General features: G+C 52.7%; 1 protein-coding gene across 1 annotated transcript in view; it reads left to right on the forward strand.

The window, feature by feature from the left end:
* The first annotated feature begins 20,039 nt into the window (after positions 1 to 20,039).
* RASSF2 (Ras association domain family member 2) overlaps positions 20,040 to 23,451 on the forward strand; it is a 38,501-nt gene continuing 35,089 nt past the window's right edge. The window contains 2 exon segments of the mRNA XM_062203904.1: positions 20,040 to 20,108; positions 21,802 to 21,876. The gene's annotated coding sequence lies outside the window, so the exon portion shown is untranslated.

Consider the following 23,451-nt stretch of genomic DNA (forward strand, 5'->3'; position numbering starts at 1 on the left):
GGGACACCAACATCCCACGTCTGAGTGCCTGGGATTGAGTCCCAGCTGCTCCACTTCTGATCCAGTTTCTGCTAGTGTACCCGGGCAGGCAGTAGATGATGGCCCATGTACTTGTGTTCTTGCTGCTCACCTGGGAGACCCCAATGGAGTTCCAGGCCCCTGACTTGGGAGTGGCCCCAGCTTTGGCTGTTGTGGGCATTTGGGTAGTAAACCGGCAAATAGAAAAATATCTCTCTGGGGACTGCATTGTGGCATCATGGGTAAAGCTGTCATCTGCAATGACGGCATCCTACATAGGCACCAGTTCAAGTTCAGGCTGCTCCACTTCCGATCCAACTCTCTGCTAATGCACCTGGGAAAGCAGCAGCAGATGGCCCAAGTCCTTGGGCCCTTGCACCCACGTGGGAGACCCAGGAGAAGTTCCAGGCTTCTGGCTCGGGCCTGGAGCCCAGCTCCAGCCATTGCAGCCATCTGGGGAGTGAACCAGCATGTGAAACACCTCTCTTTGTCTCTCCTTCTCTCTTTCTGTAACTATGCCTTTCAAATAAATAAAGTAAATCTTTTTCTTTAAAAAAGAAGTTTGTTTTAGGGCCAGCACTGTGGCGCAGCGGGTTAAAGCCCTGGCCTGGAGCACCAGCATCTCATATGGATGCCAGTTCTAGTCCCGGCCACTCCACTTCCGATTCAGCTCTCTGCTATGGCCTGGGAAAGCAGTAGAAGATGGCCCACATCCTTGGGCCCCTGCACCCACATGGAAGACCCGGAAGAAGCTCCTGGCTCCTGGCTTCTGATCAGCACAGCTCCAGCTGTTGTGGCCATCTGGGGAGTGAACCAGCGGATGAAAGACCTCTCTCTGTCTCTACCTTTCTCTGTAACTCTTTCAAATAAATTTAAAAAAATTTTTTTAAAGTATATTTTTGTGTGAAAAACTGAAATCCATGCATATAAAGAATATTCCAATCATAGGAAATGCATATTATGAAAAAACCCTATGTATGGATTTTCAGAATTCATATTTCTCAGACATTTCTGTGCAACGGGGAACCTTCCGTGGGTTCTGTATTCCTATTCTTTGCCGTTTTCCTTGGGTTATCCTTATTCTGTGAGAGTTCTTCGTGTGTTACAGATATTTATCTCTTCATCTGTATTGCAGATACCCTTTTCTAAATTTATTTCTCTATTACTGTTTCTTGGCAAGCAATACCAGAAACAAAGTCAGTAGATAAATAAATTGTGGAAGAAAATATTTGCAGGGTCAATAGAGTTGAAGACCCGTAATACATACAGGACTCACAGTCGTTCGTGTCTGTGAACATTGCTGTGTCTCTGCAGAGCAAGCAGGGTTCCTGTTTTTGTTAAGATTCTCTCCCCAGCCCTGGGTTCCGTGGGTAGCCCAAGATTGTACTCTTGATTTTTATTATCTAGGGTTTTTTTTTTTAATTCCACAATATCTGTTCCTATTACAATGTTAAGCCATATTGGATCTTGATTGTTCATCTTTGTTATCTGTTTAAGCAATTTCAGTTGTATTTAGCATTTTAATTAAGAGTGGCTGCCTAAGTATCCAGAACAGATACTTTCTCCGCATCTCCTGATTTCACAGATGGGTTTGTCTTGATTTGTTCACAACTATTATATCTTTTTTCTTTTTTAAAATTTATTTTATTTGAAAGGCAGAGATACAGAGAGGCAGAGGCAGAGAGACAAAGAGGTCTTCCATCTGCTGGGTCACTCCCCAGATGGCTGTAATGGGACTTGAACCGGCACCCATATGGGATGCGGGCATTGCAGGCATTGGCGTTATTTGCTACGCCACAGCGCCAGCCCCTGTCTTCTTTCTAAACTATGACTTTTATCACAATATCCCTTCTTATTCTAGTGCTCTCTCTCTCTCTCTTTTTTTTTTTTTTTTTTTTTTTGTGATTTATTTGAGAGGCAGAATTACAGACAGAAGGACAAACAGAAGTCTTCCATTCGCTGGTTCACTCCCCAAATGGCCGCAAGGGCCGGAGCTGGGCCGATTCAAAGCCAGGAGCCAGGAGCCTCTTCTAGGTTTCCCCTTGGGTGCAGGGGCCCAAGCATTTGTGCCATCTTCCACTGCTTTTCCAGGTCATAGCAGAGAGCTGGATCAGAAGTGGAGCAGCCAGGACACGAACCGGCGTCCATATGGGATGCCAGCATTGCAGGCAGCAGCTTTACCCACTATGCCACAGCACCACCCCTGTTCTAGTGCTTTTAATTTTAAATCTGGGGCCAGTGCTATGGCGTAGCAGCGGATGGAAGACCTCTCTCTCTCTCTCTCTCTCTCTCTCTCTCTCTCTGCCTGTCCTCTCTCTGTGTAACTCTGACTTTCAAATAAATAAATAATCTTTAAAAAATGAAGGTGTGAAAAAATTTTTAAATGTAGTTTTTAATATTAAAATGACCATGCCTGTTTTATTATTATCATTACTGGATATTCTTTGCTTATCGCTTTATTGCCCAGCATTCTTTATATTTCAACCATGTTTCTCATATATAGCATTTAGGTAGGCTTTACATTTTAACTCTGTGACATCTCTGTCTTTATTGGGATAATTTAGTATGCTTGTTCTTACTGTATTAACTAATAATATGGATTTTATTCCTTCTTAGTTTTTTTTTTTTTTTTTGACAGGCAGAGTGGACAGTGAGAGAGAGACAGAGAAAGGTCTTCCTTTGCCGTTGGTTCACCCTCCAATGGCCGCCTCGGTAGGCGTGCTGCAGCCGGCGCACCGCGCTGATCCGATGGCAGGAGCCAGGTGCTTCTCCTGGTCTCCCATGGGGTGCAGGGCACAAGCACTTGTGCCATCCTCCACTGCACTCCCTGGCCACAGCAGAGAGCTGGCCTGGAAGAGGGGCAACCGGGACTAGAACCCGGTGTGCTGGCCGCCGCAAGGCCCTTCTTAGTTTTACTTATTACTTACTCTGCTGTTATCTCTTTGTCTTTTGCTTTTTAAATTACTTTATAAAAAAATTATATCCATTTCCTTCTTCCTCCGCCTCTCTGCCCAGTTAGCTAGGGAATACCAGTGAACTTTTACCAGAATGCATAATGAAATAAACACGATTCTGTTATGAAAACAAGATACTAACCACTCCTCTTGTGACTCCTAGCCCCTCCCTGAATAAGTGGAGACGGGATTTTCATTTCCCCATCTTCCCAGAGGAGACGTTTAGGAAGCATTCGGTTCTGCACACCCGTGGTCCTGTCACTCCTGAGCCTCGTGGAGGTCACTTGAGTGCCCGGATGTCTGAGTTTCCCTCGCGGTGAGCCCCTTTTGTTCACCAACCCTCAGTGAGCGTTTGCACCACCCAGCCTCACGCGCTGTGTTGTTAGATTTAGTGGTGTGCGCTGCGAAGGGGCCACTGCTGTTCCCGTTTTTTCTTTACCCTCTCTCAACTTGAAATCTGTGCTGAGTCATTTATTTTGGACGCAGTTCTTCCTTGAGAGATTTTCTAAAGTACAGTACGTTCTGCCACCTCTCATATCCACAGCGATCTTTGTTGTAACCTGACGTGGACGTGATACCTTATCTTAGTTAAGTTCAGGATTCTCAGGCTGCTGGGCTGTTTGTTTGCTTTTTCAAGCCGTGCCTGTTGCTCCAGTGCTAGTTTCTTATGCTGCAGATTAAGAGTCTGACGGCAGTTTGATTATTTTTCCTAGATAAGTGCCTCCTCTCTTCTTCCAAATTTCAACACTGGCCATCCTTTCCTTTACGTTAGCTAAAAAAATATAACCTAAAATTCACATTTTTAATAATTGTAATTAGAGGGGCAAATATCCATTTTCCTAGAGAATTAGCTTTAAAATACGTTCGCAAGGTAAAACACAGACAAAACTTGGGTCATACTATGGTTGGATGAAAGCGCAGGCATACTTCGTGATGCGTGTGCTGAAGCCCGAGGGCTGCTGCGGCGTCGTGCCGGGAACTGGCCTGAGAATGCTGTGTTGAACAAACCTACAGCGACCAAGACAGGGTGGTCCTGGCATAGACCGACATGTAGACCCACGGAATAGAATGGAGCGCCCGGGGCAGATGCTGTGGTGCCCACATCCCATATCAGAGTACCTAGACCAAGCCCCACCTCCACTTCCGATTCAGTTCCTGCTGATGCCCCCTGGGAAGCAGTACATGATGGCTCAAGTACATAGGTCCCTGCCACCAATGTGGGAAATCTGGATGGAGTTCCCAGTTCTTGGTTTGGGCCTAGCCAGTCTGGCTGTTGTGGACATTTGGGAAGTAACTTAGTGGGCAAAAGATTCTCTCTTGGCCGGCGCCGTGGCTCAACAGGCTAATCCTTCGCCTTGCGGTGCCAGCACACTGGGTTCTAGTCCCGGTTGGGGCGCCAGATTCTATCCCGGTTGCCCCTCTTCCAGGCCAGCTCTCTGCTATGGCCCGGGAAGGCAGTGGAGGATGGCCCAAGTGCTTGGGCCCTGCACCCGCATGGGAGACCAGGAGAAGCACCTGGCTCTTGGCTTCGGATCAGCGAGATGCGCCAGCCGCAGCGGCCATTGGAGGGTGAACCAACGGCAAAAAGGAAGACCTTTCTCTCTGTCTCTCTTTCTCACTATCCACTCTGCCTGTCAAAAATAAATAAATAAGAACAAACCACTCAGTTTAAAAAAAAAAAAGATTCTCTCTCTCTGCCTTCCAAATAAATAAAACTGAATGAAAATAAATACTAAAAATAAAGAGAGTGCAAATATCAACCTTCACATACATGATCAATTGATTTTTGACAAGTGCGCCAAGTGCAAAGTGCAAAGACAGTCTTTTCAGCAAGTGGTGCTGAGCGCACCTGAGACCCACGTGCCAAACAATGCAGCTGCGCTCACCTAACAGCACATGTGAAAATCAACTCAGAGTGGACCGAAGACCTAAATGTGAGACCTAAAACTATAAAACTTATAGAAGAAAATGAAGGGGGAAATCTTCATAAGCCTGCATTTAGCCGTGGTTTCTTGAATAAGACACCCAGGTACGCATAACAAAAGAAAAAAAATTGGGCCGGCACCGAAGTTCACTTGGCTAATCCTCCGCCTAGCGGCACCGGCACACCGGGTTCTAGTCCCGGTTGGGGCGCCGGATTCTGTCCCGGTTGCTACTCTTCCAGTCCAGCTCTCTGCTGTGGCCTGGGAAGGCAGTGGAGGATGGCCCAAGTGCTTGGGCCCTGCACCCGCATGGGAGACCAGGAGGAAGCACCTGGCTCCTGGCTTCAGATCAGCGCAGTGCGCCAGCCGTAGCAGCCATTTGCGGGGGTGAACCAACGGAAGGAAGACCTTTCTCTCTGTCTCTCTCACTGTCTAACTCTGCCTGTCAAAAAACATAAATAAATTAAAAAAAGACCTCTCTCCTCTCTCTGTGTAACTCAAATAAATAAATAATTCTTCTAAAAAATTAAAAAAAAAAGCGGAAGACAATGCATGTATCAAGGAAAAGAAGATGTGCAAAGAACCGGGAGTGGAGAACCCCTGTACCAGCACTCCTACAAATATCATTTCTCAAGACAGCACTGGACCAGCACCGTGGCTTAACAGGCTAATCCTCTGCCTTGCGGTGCCGGCACACCGGGTTCTAGTCCTGGTTGGGGTGCCGGATTCTATCCCGGTTGCCCCTCTTCCAGGCCAGCTCTCTGCTATGGCCCGGGAAGGCAGTGGAGGATGGCCCAAGTGTTTGGGCCCTGCACCCGCATGGGAGACCAGGAGAGGCACCTGGTTCCTGGCTTCGGATCAGCGCAATGTGCCGGCAGCAGCGGCCATTGGAGGGTGAACCAACGGCAAAAGGAAGACCTTTCTCTCTGTCTTTCTCTCTCACTATCCACTCTGCCTGTCAAAAAATAAAATAAAATAAAATTAAAAAAGCACTGGAAATAGGGCTAAGTTTTTACAAGTGTCTTTTAAAATTTATTTATTTTTAATTTGTGAGACAAACAGGGCGAGGTCCCATCTGCTGGTTCACTCCTCAAATGTCTGCCAAGGCCACGGCTGGACTGGGCCAAACCTGGGAAGTGGGAACTCAACCCAGGCCTCTCATGTGAGTGGCAGGAACCCAGTTATTTGGGCCATCGCTTCTGCCTCCTGGGCTCTGCATTTGCAGGAAGCTGGAATCAAGAGATGCAGCCAGGGATTGATATACTCCCACGAGATATTAAATTGGGATTAAAGAAAGCATTCAATGGGTGCTACACCCAGGTCTCTGCCTTGGACCCTGTTTAGCTTGTACTGTGTCATCCAAGCTGAGCTGGGTCCTGTTTCCCAGAATTCCCTTCCTTGTGCGGGTCCAGGGCAGGACTTGTCCCAAGAGATACACATACAATCTGGAAAGGGACATAAGGTAGCAACAGCAGTGGCTCCTCTTGGAAGATGAGTGCAGGGTCCAGGGGCTGCTGCCACTCTCCCTGTCCACCGACTGCTGTGTGGCCTCATCGTGGGTCAGTCAGGCTGCCAGCTCCTTGCCCTCACACCAGGTCTCCCCAACTGCGGCTCTGAGAGTGGTGCACCAGCATCTTCCACAAGTCACCCCCAGGTATGTGAAAGACAGACGCAGCCCTCGCTTGTCCCCGTGGCTTCCCAGTTCCCACTCCTCCTTGTTTCCCTTGCTTTGTGTGTGGCTTTTCTTCGCAGCCTGCCCTGGCCAACCCCGGTTTGCTGTCGCACACGGGGCCACGGTCCCCTACACAGTGCTTCATCACTGTCCATGTGGCTTCTTTCCTCCTCACCCTAGGGTCTTCTTACAGAGGCCACCTCCCCAGCCTCTCCCACAAGGCCGTGAAGTCTAGCTCCTGTAATAAATCCGTTAGTCGAGGGCATCCCTTTGCGGTGGGCATGAGATCCCAGACTCTGCCCGTGGCTGACAGTGCCAGGCATGACCTGGCTTCTCCCTCCTCCCTCATGCCCACCTGCTCGCACCCTCCCCTGCTTGCCTGGGCACTGCTGGCCTCATGCCTGGATTGGCTATTGCTAACACCACTCTCTGTTGAGACCCTCCTCCCCATTCCTGTCCAGGCGGCCTGGGGCTGGGGAAGAAGAGGTTAAGGTTGTTGGAAGGGCCCGGCTGCTCTGGCCTGTTCTCAATCAGGGCCCAGCAGGAAGGCGTGGGGCCGCTGGCTCCATAGCGGAGCGATTAGGGAGAGCGTGGGAGAGAACATGCAGACTGCTCCTCTCTGTGCCAGAGGAGGGTGCGGTGGGCCAGCGGCAGCGAGGCGGGCGGGTGAGGTCTCCCAGTGGTCTGATCTTCCAAGTTGGCCGTGCAGCTGCGGGGATCGGGCCAGCGCTCGGCGGAGGGTCGGGGCAGGCTGGACGGGGCCGGCGGACTCCTGCCCGCCCCTCCTTGGCTTCTTGTTGAGGTTTCTTGGCCCAGGGAGCAGGCCTGGCCTCCAAGAAACTCCCACAGCTGGCTCCCCTCAGCAGGGCCTGCCTCTCCGTGAGAGGGGGCGCCGGCTCCCCGCCCGGCCCTGCCATTCGGGGCAGGCCGGCCACATCCCTGAAACACTGCAGGGAACAAGGGACTCGACTCGTCTTGAATTTTGTTTCTTGGCTGCCTGTGTGGAACATAAAAGCCTTCTCAGGTCCCCTCTTCTGCTCCGGCCACATGCTGTTCTCCGACCCAGCCGGGTTGTTCATGGCTTTGCCCTTGCCGCTGCCTCCGGCGGCAGTGTCCTTGCCCACCCAGGACCTCCTGCTTGCTCGCTCGCTCGCTCTCGAGGCCACACCCCGATGCTACCTCCTTGGTGACTTCCCCGCTTCTGCACCTCGGCCTGTCTTTCCAGGTGCTTCCATGTTGGGACTGTGTTACCGCAGGGGCTCTGCCTCTCTCACACACACAGACGCCTGGTGCTGAACGCATGACAGCTCCAGAAAAGCCGCAAAGGTCTAAAGCGCTCCTCTCATTCCCGCACCTGGAGTTTTAAGCCAACTGTTCTGATGAGCTGCACATGAAACTCTTAACTTTTTAAATATTTATTTAAAAGTCAGTGTTACAGATATGAAGAGACAAAGAGAGAGAGAGGGAGGGATACAGAGAGAGGGAGAGGGAGAGGTAGAGGGAGAGGGAGAGGGAGAGGGAGAGGGAGAGAGAGAGAGGTCTTCCATCTGCTGGTTCACGCCCCAGATCGCTGCAATGGCCAGGCTTGGGCCCAGTTAAAGCCAGAAGCCCGGAGCTTCTTCCAGGTCTCCCATGCGGGTGCAGGGGCCCAAGCACTTGGGCCATCTTCTGCTGCTTTCCCAGGTGCATTAGCAGGGAGCTGAATCGGAAGTGGAACAGCCAGGACACGAACTGGCACCCATATGGGATACCGATGTCGCAGGCAGGTAACCCACTACACCAAAATGCTGGCCCTGAAATTCACCATTTATTTATTTATTTATTTATTGACAGGCAGGGTTAGACAGTGAGAGAGACAGAGAGAAAGGTCTTCCTTCCGTTGGTTCACCCCCGCAAATGGCCGCTACGGCTGGTGCGCTGCGCTGATCTGAAGCCAGGAGCCAGGTGCTTCCTCCTGGTCTCCCATGTGGGTGCAGGGCCCAAGGACTTGGGCCATCCTCCACTGCTTTCCCAGGTGCATTAGCAGGGAGCTGAATCGGAAGTGGAACAGCCAAGACATGAACTGGCACCCATATGGGATACTGATGTCGCAGGCAGGTAACCCGCTGTACCAAATGCCGGCCCCGAAACCCACCATTTATTTTATCTTTAAAAAAAACTTAATATTTACTTTGAACCCTCATTAGGCTAGTAGCAAAAAACATGCTGATCAATTTCTGGAAAACTTGGTTGTCTCAGTTCATTCTGACAATTTCCTTTCTGCTTGCCCACCCTCCCCATGGGGTCTTGCATTGATTTTTGGAGGTAGGGGAGGCATCTGGTCCTGGGTGGCTATTGTGCCGCTTCAGGGTGCAGCATCCTTCCACGCGGCCTGCCTGCTTCCCCGTGGCCCCTGACTGGCCCGGACTCCTGCTCCTCATAGGTCCTCCCAGCTGAACCGTGAGATACCCTCAGCTCGCCCAGCGTTCTCCCATTGGCTTCCATGCCCATCTCTGGAGTAGGAGGAAGGATGGCTCCTCTCCCACAGTCCTCTGCAGCCTGTAGGAGCTCTCTGGGTCTGCCTAGATCCATCTGCTGCCAAGGCCGCCCGTGCCGTGGGCACCATGTCCTCCAGATGACTGATGGGAAGTGGCCGTGGTTCTCTATTTTCATATCCCACACTGGCCTATGCGGGTCTTACTGGCCACTCCCAACCTCCTGGATAAAACCTTGTAGAGATTCCATCAGCATTTAGCTGACTGCTTCACCCCCTGCCTGCCCCTCCGTCCTCCAACCTGAGGCCTTCTGTACTTGTCATTATTTTGGGCTAGTTAATACACATACGTGGAATGAAAATAAGCCAACCAGTACAAAAGTGCACTCATATTTTTATATAATTTATTGACTCTTCTGTTTCCTAGCACACGGTCGCATCTCCACCAGGAGTGATGACAAAATCAGTGTGTTTCCCCATCTTCTGCCTCTTTCCTCCCCTCCACTCAGCTGCTGCTGGGTCTTGCTATTGTGAGCTTCATTTCTCCGCAGGGACACTGTGGGTGTTTTGATGAGACAGATCTTCCCATCCAAGACAGTCGGGCTCCCTGCACGCTGCTTGTGATCTTTGGTCCAGCACGAAATGACATCAGCGCTGCTCAGGCTCCAAGACCTCCAAGGGTGCAGCCGCCACTCCGGGCTGAAACCTCCACGTGCTGGATGCTTGAGAAACTTCAAACACATCCGGACCAGCTGGGCTTCCTACTTTACTTTTTTAAAAGATGTATTTACTTACTTCTTTGGAAGGCAGAGGGAGAGAGGGAGAGAGAGAGAGATCAATCTTCTATTTATTGGTTTACTCCCCCAGTGTCCCTAACAGCTGGGGCTAGGATGGGCTAAAGGCAGGAGCCAGGAACTCCATCTAGGTCTCCCATGTGGGTGGCAGGAAACCAAGTTTCTGAGCCATCACCTGCTGCCTCCCAGGGTGTGCATTAGCAGGAAGCTGGATTGGAAGCAGAGGAGCCAGGATTTGAACCAGGCTCTCTGATATGGGCTATTGGCTTAACCTGCTATGCAACAAAGCCCACCAGGTACCCATTTTAAACACATCTTTTCATTCTCTTTCTATTAAAAAACTGAGGAAATCAGAAATACTTAACCAATTCTTACCTCCATCGATTTTTACAGTTTCTACATTATAGTAGTTTGTAACACCTACATTTGTTTTGTACCTGTAATCCCAGTAGTTGTTTTAACTTTAATCCTAAACATACACATAATCAATCCTCACTAGTGGTGCTTCTGTCTTTTTTTCTCAATTCATTGTTTCACCAACCTTTTTCTTTCTTTCTTTCTTTAGTATTTTCTTCAAGGTGGCTGAATTTTAGTAGTTTTGGGAATATTTACACGCTTTATATTTGGCCCACAGCCTGAGTTAATGAATTTCTCTGAGGACATCATGGTAATGCCTGGGGCCCATTGTTTTCCTGTATTCTCAATTTGAACTAGTTGCTGGCCTGAAGTTTATAGGCAGACTGATTTTTAATTTTTTTAATTTTCATTTTTTTGAGAAGCAGAGTGACAGAGAGAGGGAGAGCTCTTCCATCCACTGGTTCACTCCCCAAATGCCTGCAACAGTCAGGGATGGGCCAGGTTGAAGCCAGGAGCCAGCAACTTCACCCAGGTCTCCCACATGAGTGGCAGGAACCCAAGTACTTGGACCCTCACCTGCTGCCTTCCAGGGTGCACAGTAGCAGGAAACTGGAATGAAAGTGGAGGTGGGACCTCTTCCCAGACACTCTGATAGCAAACGTGGGCGTTTCAGCGGCAGCTTAGCCCGCTGTGCCGGACCCTCCCCCACCTTTCTTTACTTGAATTAATTTGAAGGGGAGAGAAAGAGAGAGAGAGAGAGAGAGATGCAGAAGAGAAAGATCTTGCATCCACCGGGTCACTCTCTAAAGCCAGCCTGGCACTCCAGCCACGTTTCCCACATGGGTGCTAGGGACCCAGGTACTTGAGCCATCATCTGCTGCCTCCCAGGGAGTGCACCGGCAGGAAGCTGGATGGGAAGTGGAGTCGCCGGGACTTGAACCCAGGCTCCCCGATATGGGGTGTGGTTATCCTAAGTGGCGTCTTCAAGCTGCGCCAAACGCCTGCCCTTCAGGCCTCATGTTAAGCATCGAGGCTCTAGCAGCAGCACAGAAGGACAAACCGCCTGTCCTCCACCGCACTGCGCACACACACACATTCTGGTGAAAGGCCGAACAGAAACAAAGCTGCCCGTTTTTGCACGTTGCATGCCCTGCGTGTCGCCTGCCCTTTCTAGGTATAAACCCAGCATTTGGCTTTCGGAAAGTTTTCTGGATGTACACGGGCTGGATCACACATCACACAGTTACACATGCTGGATTTCCTTTGTCTTGTTCCATGTGGATTATTTTTGTCTCTTCGTTTAAAATGCATAGTTATTCTCTGTATTATTGTGTTCATTTTTCTGAAAGCTGTCTTCCACGTCCCTGGCGCAATTTTCAGTAGCGTTTTGTTCTTTTTTTGATTTCTGTCTGGGATGGTTTTATTTTTCTCCTTTGTTTTTTTTTTTTTTTTTTTTTTTTGAGATTTATTTTATTTACTTGAAAGACAGTTACAGAGAGAGGTAGAGACAGAGAGAGAGAGAGAGAGGTCTTCCATCTGCTAGTTCACTCCCCTATTGGCCGCAATGGCTGGAGCTGTGCTGATCCAAAGCCAGGAGCCAAGAGCTGCTTCCGGGTCTCCCACACGGGTGCAGGGACCCAAGGACTTGGGCCATCTTCTATGCTTTCTCAAGCCATAGCAGAGAACTGGATCAGAAGCGGAGCAGCCGGGATTCGAACCAGCGTCCATATGGGATGCCGGCATCACAGGCGGCGGCTTTACCCACTGTGCCACAGCGCCAGCCCCTCTCCTTCACTTGTTCCCTTCCTCCGCTCACCATTGTCTTACAATCATTTTCTAGTGTACATGTAACTTCTATGTGAGTTATTGTTTATACGAGACTGTGCTGCATTTTGAAGCATTAGCAAGAAGTCTGTCTCTGGCTCCCGGGAAGTTCTGAGCGGCCGAGTTGGGTGTGTGTACACGGCGAGGGCCTTTCCCGAGCCCCTCCCCTCCCACAGACTTCCCCTCGTTCTGTAGCTTCCTTTGCTCTGTCTATGCCGTTTACACACTCAGCACCCATGTCCCTGCCACTCCCTGGTACATTACAGGGCTCAGGAACAGGAATGCCTCTCTCATGGAGCCAGGTCTGTGTGTGTGTGTGTGTGTGTGTGAGAGAGAGAGAGAGAGAGAGAGAGAGGTCTGTCAACACTTAAGCACACTCTTTCCCCACGGTCTAGTCACTGTCTCCATTGCACTGTGATGACTGGGCGGGGCTCTGAGAACCGTGGATGCTCACTGCATGGCTGTTGAATGAATCCCCGAGGACAGAGCCCTCCATGTCAGGATCACAGAAACAAATGGGAATGCGGGGAGAAGAGAAGCAGAGGAGGAAGGAGGGCGGCTGAGCAAGGCCACCTTCCACTGTCCTCCCAGCATGCCCCACGGTGGCTGGGCACCATGCTTCACCCAGAGATCCTATGAGGGGTTCCTGCCCCCAGCGCCCAGCCCTCCCTCAGACACTGCAAACAAGCACCAAGCCTGCCTCTCTCTGCACCCCTCTCCCCAGCAACCACGCCGGCCTCCAGCCCCTGGTTCTCCATCTGGTTTTTGGTGTTAGCCGAGGCTGGTGAGCAGTACAGGCAAAGCATCATCCCCCGGCTGGATCTGGCTTCTCAGTAGGCAGAAAAATACAAGGACTGGGAGAGGGACTGAGCTAGACGGCCCGGGTTTATGTCCCAGCTCTGGCACCTTCTGGCTGTGAGCTTGGGCGAGTTCCCTGCCCACTCCAGAGCTCCAGTGTCCTGATCTGTACAAAGATCAAGGGCAGGAGGAGCCACGTGAGGGCGGGCGATGCGATCATATCTCTACAGGAAGCCAGGGTCGGGCTCCGGCTTGGACGACGCCTCCCTCTCAAGAGGTCCCACTCCAGGAGACCAAAGAGCTTCCCATTCCGCCTGAAGGTCCCAGCCCCTGAACATGGCTATCCTGAAGACCAAGCCTCTAGCCCAGGGATGCTCAGGGGACAACAGCAGTAGCAGGGGCACTGATGGAGGCCACCCTGGTGGGCAAAATCCTCCCATCCTAACCTTGGCGTTGCCAAGGGGGGAACAGTCCAGCCGAGAGGAGAGGCAAGGGCATTCCAGGAGGACAGCACCTGGGAGAATACACAGAGGTGTGAGGAAGCATGGCACACTCAGGGGACCCACCCTCCACAATCTCTCCAGGATGCTCAGGGGTCAGGGGTCAGAGGTCAGGGGCAGGAGCCAGCAGACAGGGATCTTCAAACCTGGGAGTCACGTCCAGCAGGTGAGAGATGGACACACACCCTGTGAGCACTCCCAGCATTTTCCCTCTCTGCCCACCCTGCACCCTTTGGAGAACAGAGATCCACCCCTTCCATACCCTGGCCCCCACTGCTGGCCACAGCTGACGGCACCCAGAGACTCAGTGAACTGATGGTGGGTGCAAGAAATCTCTAAGACCTAGGCAGAAGTTAGAGCAGATAGAAAGAAGGCGATGCAAGAGGCAGGGAGAGAGCAGGAGAGGACGAGGGAAAGAGACAGGACCCTGCCGGTCGCATCGTGGCCCATCGTGGCCTTGGGTCACTTCCTTTCTATGAGTTCTGCAGGAAATGCGTGGTTCTCTACCATTAATCTCTCTGAACTGATGCTGCCCAAATACTTGTACTTCTTACCCACCCAATGGCAAAGGGCCTTGATTTCTAAGTCTCAGTTTTCGAGCCTATGAAACGCATGGATGGACAAGACGCTTTTTAATATTTCTTTTGGCTTTGTGATCATTTTTCTTACCTTTCACTATGCCTGATCAATGACATCTATAAACATCCATTGGTGGGATTCTGAATGGGTATTGAATTTATATTATGACAGTGTGTTTGTAATTCACACAAGGAACTGATATTTTCTTCCAAAAATGGAAGAGGAGCTTTGGAGGAATGTAACCGTGGGGTTAAGGAAACTTGAATGGATTCCTAGGAAAATGAAATGAAATAGCCCATCTCATTTAAACAGTTCAGTCACCAAACTGGCTGCTGAGAGACAGAGCTTAGCCATTAGGCTCTCTACCAAATACTTTTTTATGTGTGAAAAAAGACATATTTGGTGCAAATGCATAGGGGGTATTTCAAAAAGTTTGTGGAGAATAGAATTAAAAGATAAACTTATTTTGGTGCAAAAAATTCTTAGAACCCACACATAGCTTTTATATATATATATATATATATATATATATATATATATATATATATAATACGCATTTTCCATGAACTTTTTGCAAACCCCCTGCAAATCTAGGTCCTGTACTTTGGATCCTTTGATTTGCATTTTCCTTCTTACCAGCTCCTGCTTGCATTTAATTGGAGGAGGGAAAATCTAGTCAGATAGGTGTACTGTCTAGGGCCCAAATCTCACGCATCTCAGACTAGGTAGATATCAACTCTCCCAGGGATTTAATCCGCTCTTTTACCTCCAAAGACGCATCCAGACGTTACCCATGTAAATATTTTAGATGCTATGGAAATTTCTTAGTGGTTATACTGTGGACTCTTAATTAAGATAGTCCCTCTCCATGAAAGATAACCTTGTTGGAGTCAGTGACAAAATCTTTGTGACTCAAATTTCCCCAGGCCTCTCCAGCTTGTGAGAACAAATGAGGTCACGTTCACAACCGAAACGTCACCAGCTCATTCAGGCTTGGGCCGTTTGAAAACACCGCTCTACCACTTTGGTTGCGAGGTGGTGGAGGCTGCAGGGTGGGCGGGATCGGGTGAGTTCCCCGAGATGTCTCACACATGCTCACAAGCAAACGCAAGGGACTCCAGTCTTGTGTCCACTAAACACCCTGCGCGTGTTCCCCGAGACTGCGGTATCCTGTTACGTTCTTTAACAGTCAGGAATTGCTATGAAACAAACCACCCCAAACCTTAGTGTCTGAAAATGACAACCATCTATACAGCTTGCACTCCCACCTGTTAGCTGTTTGGTCTGGGCTCAGTGGGGCTCCCTCGGGCATCCGCGGTCAACTCTGGGTTGGGTGGTGGGTTTTACCGATTTTGGTGGGGGCCCTGATGTCTGGCACCTTGACTGGGGCAACTGGTGGACGTGGCTTTGGACCAGGAGATTTCTCATCCTCCAGCAGGTTAGCTCAGGCTTGTTCACGGGGCAGAGCCAATGTTCTTCCAGTAGAGAGGGGAAGAATGCAAGGCCTTTTGAGGTCTGCAGTCTAAGACGATGTCCTGGGACTTCTGCTGAATTGCAATGGCCAAAGCAAGTTACAGTGTCCACCCAGATCCGGGCTGGAGAAACAGCTTCTTCATGAGAGGCCACGTGCTAGGAGGGGAGGAACGGCAACCATCCTGGAGATGAATCTCTCTCTCTCTCTGGGTAGTGTTGTCAACAGACCAAGACCTTGCACCAGAGGAGCTGAACAGGACCAGGCTGGCCTGGAGTTGAGTGACCATCTCATTTCCCTCCTGCCAGCTAAAGCTTTGGTACTGGGCAAAGTTGTTTTCTTTCTGTTGGATGAAAATCATCTCACAAGTGGGCTTTATTTTCACCTCTGAAGCAAACAGATTTCCAGCCGGCCCACCATGCTAGTGTACTAGACACGTCCAGATGTGGCTGGATCCCGGGGGAAGACCTTGCTACGGCTTCCTTGTTTCTCTGTAACTCATTGACTCCTCCTTTGGATCTTCTCACCTCCTGGATGGTGCTGGGAAAAAAGACCCTCCATGGTAAACGGAGTCAGATGCAATCGTTTAAACAGTCCCTCTGGGCCCCTGTGTCATAACCCTCTCAGGGTTCCTCCCCCTTCCCCAGCTCTGTCTGAGATGGATCTTTGGGGCAGGCTGTGTTACATTCTCTTCTGGTGGTGTGCAGAGCTTCTGATGAGCTGCATGAGGAGACCCCTGGGGCTGCCCTGGGCCCTAGTGCAGGGGCCTGCCCTGGAGTATCCCTTGACAGCAGAATACAGAGGGACAGGGGTCCCATTCCTGAGTGCATGGCAAGCATCCGCTGCCGATGCCTGCAGCTTGTGTAACTCATGGTCCGGGTGCTCCATGCTCCTTCAGATCTCTGCAGCCCCAACTTCAACTTGGCCCCCAGCCAGGCTCCCTCTGGGTCTCCGTCATGTCCTCTGGTCAGCCCCTGACCTGGCCTCCAGGGTCCGCTTCCTCCCTCCATGCTGGGTGCTAGAACAGATGGTTTGTGTGTTCTGTGCTGCACCTCCTCAGCCCATGTCTCATCCCAGCACAGCTGTGGCGGATGCTCCGTGAAGAGTGATTCGTCCCTTCTCCAGCGATGATGGCTGTTGGCTGTGGCTCCTGCTTTTTTTTTTTTTTTTTTTTTTTTAACCTCAGATGTTTCCTTGAGGTCAAAGATGCCCACATATACAGACCTATCATATGGCCCAGTCATCTCACTCCTGGGAACTTAAGAAATCAGCATATGAAAGGGTAATATGTACCTCCATGTTTAGTGCAGCTCAATTCACAAAAGCTAAGATATGGAATCAACGCCGACATCCATTAACTGAAGACTGGATACAGAAATTATGCTATATATGAAGTATGGAAACTACACAGAGTTTAAAAAATGTAATTCTGTTGTTTGCAACAAAATGGATGCAACTGGGAACCAATATACTTAGTGAAATAAGCCAGTCCCCAAAAGACAAAACACCATATGTGGGTGGGCGCCATGGCTCAGCAGGTTAAAGCCCCAGTTTGCAGTGCTGGCATCCCATATGAACACCAATTTGAGTCCTGGCTGCTCCTCTTCCAATCTAGCTCTCTGCTATGGCCTGGGAAAGCACTAGAAGATGGCCCAAGTCCTTGGGCCCCTGCACATGAGTGGGAGACCTGGAAGAAGCTCCTGGCTCCTGGCTTTGGATTGGCTGTTGTGGCCATCTGGGGAGTGAACCAGTGGATGGAAGACCTTTCTCTGTAACTCTGCCTTTCAAATAAATAAATAAATCTTTTTAAAAAATCCCATATGTTCTCCCTGACCTGTGGAAATATCTATAGGAGTGAAATTGATACTTTGGGATGCAATGCTTTTGAATAGCCTCTATCTCAACTGTTGAGGAACAGTTTATTTTTTTCCCATGCTATTTGTTGAAACCCTTAGTGTAGAGTTAGTCTTATGTGTATAAAGTTAATTGAAAATAGATCTTCGTAAGAATGGGAATAAGAATGGAAATAGGACAGGGAGGAGGAAGAAGGGTGGGAGAGTGGGAGGGAAGGATCACTATGTTCCTGAATCTGTATATAGGAAATACATGAAATTACCTTAAATTAAAAAACAAAAGATACCCACATAAACTGGGAAGTGAGAGGCAGTAAGTTCTCCAAGGAGTAATCCTAAAACAGCAGGGAAGACCGATCAGCAGATCCAAGCCCGGCGCCCTGACCTTCCGAGAGGACGGTGCTGAGGCACAGTTCGCACGGCTCCTTGGATGGGCCTGAGGAATTGAGCCCCAGTTGCCTGCAGCAGTAAACTGCTCATTAGCACACTTTTTTTTTTTTTTTTTTGGACAGGCAGAGTGGATAGTGAGAGAGAGAGACAGAGAGAAAGGTCTTCCTTTTTGCCGTTGGTTCACCCTTCAATGGCCGCTGCGGTCAGCGCGCTGCGGCCGGCACATCGCGCTGATCCGAAGCCAGGAGCCAGGTGCTTCTCCTGGTCTCCCATGCGGGTGCAGGGCCCAAGCACTTGGGCCATCCTCCACTGCCTTCCAGGGCCATAGCAGAGGGCTGGCCTGGAAGAGGGGCAACCGGGATAGAATCCGGCGCCCCAACCGGGACTAGGTCATTAGCACACTTTTATTAGCTTTGCCTCCTTCCCTGCCTCACTCCGCGCTCTCTCACCCCTGCTTTCTGGGCCCTAAGTAAAAGGCCTGCATGCAAGTCCTTCTGTAACGAAGCCAGGCCCTATGGATGGCCTGTGGCTCACCACTCGGCTGCTCTCTGAAGCTCCTGGCTCATGGGAGCAGGTGGGCGCCCCTGCATCATGTGTGTGCCATGCAGAGGTGCGGGGGGCCCACTACATGGACTAGGATGATGCTTACCCCTGCCCTAGGTTAGCGGGGAAGGGAGTGGGCAGCCAGCGTGGTCATCTCCTTTGCTTAACCCATCAGCCTATCTCTTCTCTGGGGTCAAAGGTCACAATTAAGGAAGAGGAAGCATCCTCGACTTCCTGTCTCTCCTACTTCTTCCTCTCTCCTCCCAGAATCTGCCCATCCCCATCTTCTCCCCAGGAACTTAGCAGGACCCTCCTCCAGGGGCAAGGCCGGACTCTCGAGGTGGTCTGGAAGGACAGAAAGCAAGCCGGGAAAGTGTTGGTCATCCTCGTCCCTGTTCCGCTCCAGAGGAGAATGGCGTACAGCTCTCCGGCTCCGAGCTCGGCAGGCAGCCGCCTCTGGCTCCCTGCACCTGTGCCGCCCCACCGAGGTGGCCGCGAGTCTCGCGTGGTGCTAAGTGCTTGAAGGATAGCTGTGCCCCCGTGGAACCGACTTTTAAGTTTATTCATAATAATTAACTAAAACGAAAAGGTATGCATAAATGCTCAATCCAGTTATTGCAAAACTTTTGTGTTTGCAAATCTAGTTTCTCAACTAGAAATTTTATAAAACCTAAATACAGACCAAGTGTTTTTGCTGGACATCTAGCAGTCACATTGAGATATCCTGACGTGTACCTACACAAGGGATGTCAGCCTTCGTACAAAAATGGAATATAAAAATTTCATACTTCTTATTGATGACAGACTGAAATAATATTTGAGACGTACTGGGTTAAATAAAATATATAAAAGTCAACATCACCATTTCTTTTTTACCATAGCAATGCAGCTAATAGAAAGCTCAACCTTGCACCATGGCTCTCATACTTCTGTTGGGGAACTCATTCAACACAGGGCTCAGCCACGGCTACCCTGCACCAAGAGCTGCCTGGCCCAGCCCCTGCCTGCCGGCTTAATATTTGCAAATTATCATCTCCATTACAGATGCATCGCCCGTGTCCTAATTTGAGAATGAGCAGCTATTCCTTTCTCTCCCATGGCTTCCGAACGAGAAAAAGAATGAGTGGAAAGATGTTTCCTAATGCCTGGAATCAGATACCTGATCAACTGAGAAAGGAGAGAGAGATGGATTTGGTTTTGAACAGGGCCTGCGGGCAGGGGTCCTGGCAGCCCAGTTTGGACAGCAGGAGCCAGATGCCTGCTCCTAGGACGCTCACCTGTCCCAGGGTGTGCCAGCGAGTTGCTCTCCTGGGAGGTGGCAGCAGAGGCTAAGGGATTTGAGCAGGAGCCCTGGGTACTCTCTTCCACATCTGAGTGCCAAGCCCAGGGCTGGGAGTTAAAGCCACGCTGCGTCAAGTGTCCAGGATGCAGGGAAGGCCACTGTGAGACGAAAGAGACCCGCTCCCAGCCGGCTTCCTCCAGCCTCTGGGTTTGCCTGTCTGAGCTCTCCCTGAAGGCCCCAGGAGGAAACCCCCTGTGTCCTCAGAACACATTCCCGGGGGGGGGGGGGGGATTCCCGTTACCCGCCCGCAAAGGACAGGAGCTTCAGTAACACAGCAAAGAGGCTCCAGCGGGGAACAGGAAGGCGAGAGCTTCGTGCTTCGAGCCCCCAGCGCGGGCTGCAAACCCCCGAGGATACTTTTCCCCGGTGCAAGACGTCGCCCTGCTCCCGGGCGCGGAGCGTTCTCAGCACCGCCCCACAGCTGCACGTCGGGCTCCGCAGACTTCCACCGGGCCGGGAGAGCGGATCCACATGTGCGACATTGTTTCTAAGGGAGACGCATTCCAAGATGCAAACAATGTGCAGCGCGAAGAACGCTCGGCTTCCAGGCGGGGTTGGGGCTTGGCCACCCTGCACCCTTAGGACCCCTTCCTCTTGGGCGGGGGGAGATGCTGCAAGGTGGGCGGCAGGGAGAGGGTGGGATTCTGATAAGAGAACAGGAAACTCGCATCCGGGGTGCTCCAGGGCCTCCCGTGCCCTGGGAGCCCCCGGGCGGGAAAGATGGACAAAGAAACTTGGCCTCGGTCGCGCTTCGCGGTCACGTCTGCCAGCCTGCCACGGTGCAGGGGCCCGCTAGCCCGCGCCCGGCTCAGACCTTGCCGGGAAAGGGTCGCGGTGTTAGGAAGGAGAAGCCCCCTTCATCCTCCGCCCGGGGCAGGGGGGATCCGGGGCGCTCCAGGTGGGCTCGGCGGGCGTGGGCGTGGCTGTCACAGTGCCGGGCGCGCCCGGGAGCCCTGGAGTCGGGTCAAGTCTGCACCCCGCTGGGCGAGGACAGCGGCGATGGAGCGGCGGGGGACCCCTCCCTCCGCACCCCCGCACGGCCGCCCCCTCCCACCCCTGCCGCCAGCCCGGAAGAAGCGTGGGCCGCGGGAGCCGGGACGCGCAGCCACAGCTTTGTCTGGGAGGGAGGGGAGAAGCTCCGCCCCCGGCGGGGAGGGGAGGAGGAAGAAAGGCGAGGGCAGAGGGTGCGGGAGGGATGGCGGGCGAGAGAAAGAGGGGGGAGCGGACGCGCAGACCCGGTAGGCTGATCAAGGCGGAGGGGGAGGAGGGAGCGCGAGGCTGGGCGAGGGGAGGCCGGGGCGCCCGACCCCCACCCACCCTGCCCCACGGGGTCGGAGCCGGGCCTGAAGACCGCTGACAGAGGCGCGGCTGAGGCAGCTCCCCGGCCCCGGCACCCCTGCTTTCCAACTCCACGGTCCCCGCGGCGAGCGCAGGGTGCAGCTCGCCCGGGACGCAGGCAAGGCGCGGGGCGCAAGGTGCAGGGCTAGGCAGTCCTCTCCCCCGAGTCCCTCGCCTGGCCCAAAGTTTTCTGGCTGTGGCCCCTGCTTCCAGTCCGGGTCAGCGGGTCAGTCCTCTCCTGCCCCTGCGCTCTTCCCTCCTCCCGCAGCTGCGGGCCTTCCCGGGCTTGCGGACTCACCCCCACACCCCCCGTAGGCCCCGCAGGCACCCAGCCCTAGCCCGCCTGCCTTCCGGCCGCAGAAAGTTGTGGCTACGAGCCGAGCCGGTCCTCTCCTGGGATCCCTGGGGGCCCATCCTTCTCTGCGCGCCAAGGGCGGAGGCGGGAGTGCGCCCCCCACCCATCCCCAGGGGTCCCGGGTCTCCCGGGCGGCAGGTGCAGGGATAGGCAGGCCCGTACATCCGCGGCGAGTCCCCGACCTCCATCCTCCCCGCTTCTTCCCTGCGCGACCAACGGGGCCCCAGAGGCGGGTCCCAGTCCCCAGCGCGGGGAGGCGGCGCACCCACGGCTCCTTCTGCCTCGGGGCCCCTGGTTCTCGGGGCACTTCCCTTTTTCGGTCTCCCAGCCCGCTTCCGAGCTGGTGCCCGAGGTCGCTGGGGACTTCGGCGTAGCGTCCTCTCTCGCCGGGAGCGAGGCAGGTGCCTAGGGCGGCCTGAGGCCACTTCTGCATTTTCAGCGCTTACTTTGCACTCAGCTCTAAGCTCGGGGCGCCCTGGGGACCGCAGAGTGGCGGTGGCTCTGTTTAAGCTCTTGGGGGGCAGGGAGGGAAGAGGAGCTGCGAGGGTCCTGCGCCGCAGAGACAGCAGACCCCGCGCACAGTACTAATCAGCGCTGCTGCGCGCCCTTTATTCGCAGGTATCCGGAATCCGCGGGCCTAGCACGTGTTCTCCGGGGGCGCAGAGGCAGGGTCCGCAGCCGGCCAGCGTTACGGTAAGTACTGGCGGTGAGTGATTGTCGCAGCGGCTGAGCTGACATGAGTTCCTCCTGGAGCAGACTCAGCTCCTGCCACTGTTGATTCTGGGATCATGGGGAGAAAGAACTAGAAACCATAATTGTTCCAAAACGCGAAAGGCAGCCAGGGAGGCCTAGGGTGGAATCCCAGGTCGAATGGAACTTGCAACTTTTTCTGCAGGTGGAAGAATGAAACTTCTCATGGGCAGACACATTGGGTCGTTTGAGGAGAATTCATGTTTTTCAACTTGTAGCCAAATGCTGAGGTGTCCCACAGAAGTGGGGCCATAGGCAGGCCACTGGGCCCTTGGCCTTAGCAAAGATTGGAACCTGACTTGTAATCTGCCTGGGCACTGGGGAGTGTGGGCAGCTGGGGTTTGGGATTCCCTGTGCTGGGGAGCCTGGGAGGTGAGCCCTGTTTGTCAGGGGTGGAGTCCAGGGGAGACCTGAGATAATTCTTGGGGTATAGCTTATATGTATCCTGGGTAATCCACTTCCCTCATTGTGTGTGGTGGAAATCAGGTTAGAATGATGGGGGGGAGAAGCCTGAGAAGCCTGGCAGGGAGGAGCCCCTGGTTGTGCTTCCTTCAGGGACAGGGGTGTGTGTGTGTGTGTGTGTATGTATGTAGGGGTGCCTCTGTGCGTGTGTGTGTGCGTAGGGGTGCCCTCTGCTTTTAGCCAAGCCGGCCAGGGCATGGGCTGTACCTGCACCTGCTCCAGCTCTGGCCAGCATCATCCCCACCTTCGCAGGGGCAGTGTCCACTTTGTCCCTGGGCGCCGCAGTCCACCTCTCTCTGCAGCTCTGCGCGGCTTCCGCTTGGAGACTCAGGCTTTCTCCCCAGTTTGTGTTCTCTTCAGAGAACCTTGTTGCACGCCCTGGGCTCTCTCTTCCTCGCCCTCCGATGCTGGGGCTCGCCTGAGTCTGCTTTTGTTTCTGTTTCCTGGGGCCCCGGAGCCAGTCTTCGTGTCTCTGCTCTGTGTGTGAGCTGCTTAGCAATGGCTGAGAGCGTCGACTGGAGAGCTGCCCGGGGCTGAGCATCTTGGCACCGCAGCTGCCTCAGAGGGCTGGCCAGAAAGGGGAGCTGTCAGCAGAGCGCGGGGGACCTTGGCTGGGGAGTGCGCTCCGGCCTCTTTGGGATGCTTTGGCAGGAAGTAGCCTCACTGTGTGGGAGGTGGGGACAGAGAGTCAGGGCCAGGTTGCCAGAGAGGCTGGGAAGTGGAGCGAGTGATGTCAGGAGTGGCCCCAGGACTTGCCCAAGTCTCGCCTTCCCGTGCGCACGCACCAGTGTGGCTGCGGCCTTGGAATAGAACAGGACTTGCAGTCCCTGTCTTCCAGCTGTGGCTGCAGAGTTGCTGCAGCTGGGATTATTAAGCCCCAGGTGACAGTCCCTCCTGTCATGCGTCACAGCCCAGGCCAGTTGTTTACCCCAGTGACACAGTGTCCCATGAACACCTCCCTGCTTCCCAGAAGAATTTTTAAAGAGTCTTGGAGGTGGGGCAAGCTCCACCAGTCTGTGATTGCCGGTGTTGCTTACTTGGCCTGCTTGTGGGTTC

The sequence above is a fragment of the Lepus europaeus genome, chromosome 10 (genome assembly GCF_033115175.1).
Source record: "Lepus europaeus isolate LE1 chromosome 10, mLepTim1.pri, whole genome shotgun sequence".
Taxonomy (NCBI): Eukaryota; Metazoa; Chordata; class Mammalia; order Lagomorpha; family Leporidae; genus Lepus; species Lepus europaeus.